The sequence below is a fragment of the Micromesistius poutassou genome, assembly GCF_964030765.1.
Source record: "Micromesistius poutassou genome assembly, contig: SCAFFOLD_5720, whole genome shotgun sequence".
Classification (NCBI taxonomy): Eukaryota; Metazoa; Chordata; class Actinopteri; order Gadiformes; family Gadidae; genus Micromesistius; species Micromesistius poutassou.
The window spans coordinates 5,137-10,985 of record NW_028179431.1 but is presented as its reverse complement, the minus strand read 5'-3'; the positions used below and the strand labels follow the sequence as shown (position 1 = coordinate 10,985).

General features: G+C 37.4%; 1 long non-coding RNA gene across 1 annotated transcript; it reads right to left on the bottom strand.

Moving 5' to 3' along the window:
- Positions 1-2,243: 2,243 nt before the first annotated feature.
- Positions 2,244-4,292, bottom strand: LOC311372841. The gene is made up of 3 exons (XR_014642082.1): positions 4,188-4,292; positions 3,353-3,415; positions 2,244-2,384 (listed from the first exon to the last, which is right to left on the bottom strand). It is a non-coding gene; the product is annotated as an uncharacterized lncRNA (long non-coding RNA).
- Between the last annotated feature and the right edge of the window lie 1,557 nt (positions 4,293-5,849).

Here is a 5,849-nt window from a genome sequence, read left to right as displayed (position 1 = left end):
TGCGGGCCAAACCCACATGGGAGATCAAACTATCTTGATATTTTCCTTTTTTTTTGTGTGTGTGTGTGTGTGTGTGTGTGTGTGTGTATCCTCCTCCATCCTGCTCTTTGTCCCGCCGCAGAAGATATCGAGTGTGAGAGGATTCACATGTGTTGCTGATAATGCGAGCGTTTAACAAATATCGGGCCGGTCATCTAATATGTTGTGGCGTTTTGTGTCTCTTAGAAACCATTCAGCGTGTGGCATCCCCCACATAGTTTCATAAATGCATTCCCTATGGCCATATAGGCTGTGTGTGTGTGTGTGTGTGTGTGTGCGTGTGTGTGTGTGTGTGCGTGTGTGTCGGTGCATGTGTGTGTGGGAGTGTTTGTGTGTAAGTGTTTGTTTGGTAACACTTTACAATAAGGTACACAGAAACGTAGGTAGTTACTGAGGAACGAATGAGTAACGAATGAGTAACGAATGAGGAACGAATGAGTAACGAATGATGAACGACGAAGTGACAGTTACTCAGTAACTACTGAGGAGTTACTGGTAAACAGACCAGGGGACTACTGAGGAACGAATGAGTAACGAATGAGGAACGAATGAGTAACGAATGATGAACGACGAAGTGACAGTTACTCAGTAACTACTGAGGAGTTACTGGTAAACAGACCAGGGGACTACTGTATTCGTTACTGAGTAACGAATGATGAACAACCAGGGGCCCTAAAGTGACAGTTACTCAGTAACTACTGAGGAGTTACTGGTAAACAGACTAGGGGATACTGTATTAATGAATCATTCTGTGAAATAGCAAACTGACCAATTGATTATGAAAGCAACTGAATTTTCCTGGGATTTCACAATTAGTTAATAAATTAACAACGCACAGACGGGATGATTGTCATATTTTAATAAAGATATTCACAATACATACATTCATATTCACATTTAAGGTTTATTATGTGGCATTAGTAATGTTGAAGGCTTAAAAGCAATTGTCCACCACTGCAGGGCACGCTTTAAACCTGCCTCCCTTGGTTTCAAGCGCTGTCGAGGGCTGGCTTGGGTCCCACACTGGATCGACTGGTAGAGCTGGATCTGACTGATGAGTTGTTACTCTTTCGCGATCCATTCGTTCACCAGTAGTTAAGCTTCATGAATCATTCGTTTACCATTAGTGAAGCTTTTTGTGTACCTTCATGTAAAGTAATGCATCATACTGAGTTGTTACTCTTTCGCGAACCATTCGTTCACCAGTAGTTAAGCTTCATGAATCATTTGTTTACCAGTAGTGAAGCTTTCTGTGTACCTTCATGTAAAGTAATGCATCATACTGAGTTGTTACTCTTTCGCGAACCATTCGTTCACCAGTAGTTAAGCTTTATGAATCATTCGTTTACCAGTAGTGAAGCTTTTTGTGTACCTTCATGTAAAGTAATGCATCATACTGAGTTGTTACTCTTTCGCGAACCATTCGTTCACCAGTAGTTAAGCTTCATGAATCATTCGTTTACCAGTAGTGAAGCTTTTTGTGTACCTTCATGTAAAGTAATGCATCATACTGAGTTGTTACTCTTTCGCGAACCATTCGTTCACCAGTAGTTAAGCTTTATGAATCATTCGTTTACCAGTAGTGAAGCTTTTTGTGTACCTTCATGTAAAGTAATGCATCATACTGAGTTGTTACTCTTTCGCGAACCATTCGTTCACCAGTAGTTAAGCTTTTTGAATCATTCGTTTACCATTAGTGAAGCTTTTTGTGTACCTTCATGTAAAGTAATGCATCATACTGAGTTGTTACTCTTTCGCGAACCATTCGTTCACCAGTAGTTAAGCTTTATGAATCATTCGTTTACCAGTAGTGAAGCTTTTTGTGTACCTTCATGTAAAGTAATGCATCATACTGAGTTGTTACTCTTTCGCGAACCATTCGTTCACCAGTAGTTAAGCTTTATGAATCATTCGTTTACCAGTAGTGAAGCTTTTTGTGTACCTTCATGTAAAGTAATGCATCATACTGAGTTGTTACTCTTTCGCGAACCATTCGTTCACCAGTAGTTAAGCTTTTTGAACCATTCGTTTACCAGTAGTGAAGCACTTTCGGGTTAGTTATAAAACCCCAAACCACTGATGACAATGAGGGATCTACAGCCACTTTAGTTAAAAATGTATACAACATAGGGAAATATATATACATATACTGCGCTCATGACACATAATAACATATAACATAATAACAGGATAATATAGAAAATATTAACAATTTAAAACACAAACAGAAACAAAAAAAGGCATTTTAAAATGTAACAAAAAAAGGCACTCTAAAAACAAAACAAAAACCAGCTCTCTTCATCTGACACGGCTGTAGCGATCCATCGCCTCTTCTGGGGTGAGGACTGAAACAAAGAAAATTATAAACATGTATTAACAGTAGTATTTTGTCAGGATGATGGTAGTGCAGTTGGTTAGGGGTTTACTAGTATTAATACTATTCTTGTATTAGGGTTATATAGTGGCAAGTTAGTTCTAAATTACATTCTAGCGTAATGAATGTACAGAGGTATAATAATAATAATTATTAAATTGTAATTTCCAGTAGTATCAAGAGTACTGTGAGTGTACTGTCTATTCAAGTAGTATTATCTGTACTCTTTAACAGTAGGTTATTATAAATCAAATGAGCACAACTAGAGAGTAAAGTGGGAGTACTGTATAGTTTAGACATGTGGTAGAATAAGTGGATTATATTGTTTAGTGTTATTTGAAAGCCATGTTCCTGCTGTAGCTTCATCCATTATGCTGCTTTGAACAGTCAGACGTGTTCAGACGTGGCTTTGATATTATAAGCAGACTTGGGACCAGCTGACCACCTAGCTCGTTGAATAAATGGGTAAGAATTGATCAATTAATCCAGCACCATGAATATAACCATAACCAAAAACTTTTTTATTTTCTACTTAGTAGACTAACTTAAAGTGGCTTAACTGACCTCAATCTAATTTATGTCATTGCTGTTCTAAGTTCCTTCCCATTCCCAAAGCACTTTCCGGTTACGATATCATGTAAAGGTAGATACTTGGTTACTGCAATGTTCAAGTACAAATGGAGTAAATATTACTAGCATCCTCTTGTCTTGGATCCCCTCTAGACACTAGCCTTCAACCAGTTAAGGTGAGCACCCTTATTTTAACATCATAAAACCAGGAAGTAGAAAAGAGGTTTAAAAGTAACACTATTATAGTGTTTTCATAGTGACGTTCATCAGTTATTAATCATTATACTGTGTACAACTACATTTCACAGTCACATGAATCTGAGTATATCTGTTAAGTATGCTTAACATTTAAAATAAAAAATTAATTACCTGCTTCCTCTGCTGCAGTTTGGCTACTGCGCTGTTCGGATTGTTCCCGCTGACTCGATGGCGCTGTAACATTTTGGAGCACAGAAAGAATGGTTGGTCTAAGGGGCTCAAAACCTTATGAAGAATATTGATGAATGCATACAGAGTGACGTTTTTGTTCATTTGAAAATTGTATGGATACCTTAAAAAAATATATATACAGTTAGTTAAGAAATAAGGGTTTTATTCACTTTGGGCAATGACATTATCCATTGTCTTTAATGTTATAATATGTAATAATAATATGTATGATCATATGTCATTTTGATTTATGACAAATCATCATCAATTCATTTGTCATGGTTCCACATGCAGTCCATTGTGTAGAAGACATGTTTGAGAGATTCAGTTGTTAACATTACATACTGTAACTATGGACTAAAATGAAAAGAAAAAAAACAGGGAGAAAGGTATTGCCGTAATAGCACTATAACAGTGTAATGTAGCAGTCTTCGGGTTTTTTAGTAGTTAAAAACAACTCCAAAAACTATTCAAAGACGTGGTAACTGACTCGCCTAATTTAACATTAGATAAGTGGTTGAACCGTCGGTCTTTTGACCTAGTTAAGAGTTAAACTTTTGTGTTTGACAGATAATTAAAATTTGCTTGCAACGTCGGCTATCTAGCCAGCTAGCAATCCATTGGTTAGTGACAAGGTTAGCTAGCAAGGCCAAATAATACGTGATAGAACAGACGTGGTACGATGTCAAATTAGCTCATTTTAGGAAGCTAAGCAATGTGACCGAATCATTACACTCTCAATTAATAATGAAATAACTTTAAAGCATGTACTTACATTCTAACATGGCTGTCTCTACATGTGGAAGCTCTTCCGTGGGCTGCCTTTTTCTCTTACTCTTTCGCTGAGTCTCCATTGTCAAGTCCTTCTGCACGACCTCCTTCCCCGTCGACGGAAGAGAGTGGGCGTGTCCGACGCATGGGGTAAAACGATCTGCGTATAACGTGCCCCCTACCCACTGTACACGTCCGTCGACGACAAGGGACGCTCCCGAATTGCATTGTGGGTCCGCATGTGCAAGACAGGAAGACGGTTTGATGCGAAGTTATCATGACCCTGCACGCTAAAGTACTCAGTCTTATTGAGGGAAGACAGACTTTTAAAAAGAAATTAAAATTGATAAAATGGCTCCAAAAGAAGAAGTTACTTAAAGCCAAAATAAAATGCAAACTCTGCAAAAAGAGCATGAAAATGAAGGAAAACGCAAACGTTGACGGACTGCAGTGGTAAGTATTCTTTTTTTGGTACGGTTTTTATCGATGACTTCCTTTGTTTACTGATATGTCATGTTATAAATTCAAGTTCAGTAACATTAATATTTATCATGAAGAAATGTGTTTTCTTCTGTAGGCAGTGCCGACGTAATAAACATAGAGGGAAAACGACGAGGAAGTCAGTGAGGTGCGGGTCACTTTTTGAGAGGAGCAAATTGTCCCTATTCAGCTGGATGAAATACATTTATAGGTAAGGTATGCAGTAGGGCTGTACGGTATGGACTACAATTTATATCACGGTATGATTTGAGGCATATACGGTAATGCCGTATTATAACACGGTATGTTCATTTTATCTTCTAATTTCTATATAAATGTTTCTGAAGGGGTATCATCAGCCAATCAGCGTTCACTCCCTGAGGGACGTAACATAACAGCCAATCAGCGTTCACTCCCTGCAGTCCAGACTAGAGTGAATCGCAGCACTCCCGGAGCTCTATATCTAAATAATATAATTAAGCAATAGATCACGACAGGCTGTGGTATACGGTCATTATACCACAGTTATTGAGTAATTGTAATTGTTGTATTTGAATGTTATTATTGTGTCATGCACACAGTTATGACTTATGACTTCTTAGGCTTTAAAAACACTTTGAAACTCATCAAATTCACATCGTTTTGGCCAGAGGACCAGCATAATTTCTTAACCGTGCAAACAAAATAATCTTTGACTTTGACATGTTCTAGAATTTTTTATTAATTGTCGGGTTAGGGTTAGGGTTAGTCTAACCCTAATGTTTATTTTTCTGTCTTCTACTACTTTATCACAGTATGGAAGGGGGAGATTTGGAGCTACCTGGAGGAGGAGAAAATGGGTCTTCTTCCTTGGCAGATTGCTGCATGACATTGGCCACAAACACCAATAACATTTCATTGAGTTTTGTTGAAACTTCTTTTCTTTGTTAGATTTTTTCAGTGTTCTTCAGAAATGCCTTGTTAAAAGTGCAGCCTTTATTTTTGTTCCATTTTAAAATGCCTTTTTTTGTTTCTGTTTGTGTTTTAAATTGTTAATATTTTCTATATTATCCTGTTATTATGTTATATGTTATTATGTGTCATGAGTGCAGTATATATATATATATATTTCCCTATGTTGTATACATTTTTAACTAAAGTGGCTGTAGATCCCTCATTGTCATCAACAGTGGTTTGGGGTTTTATA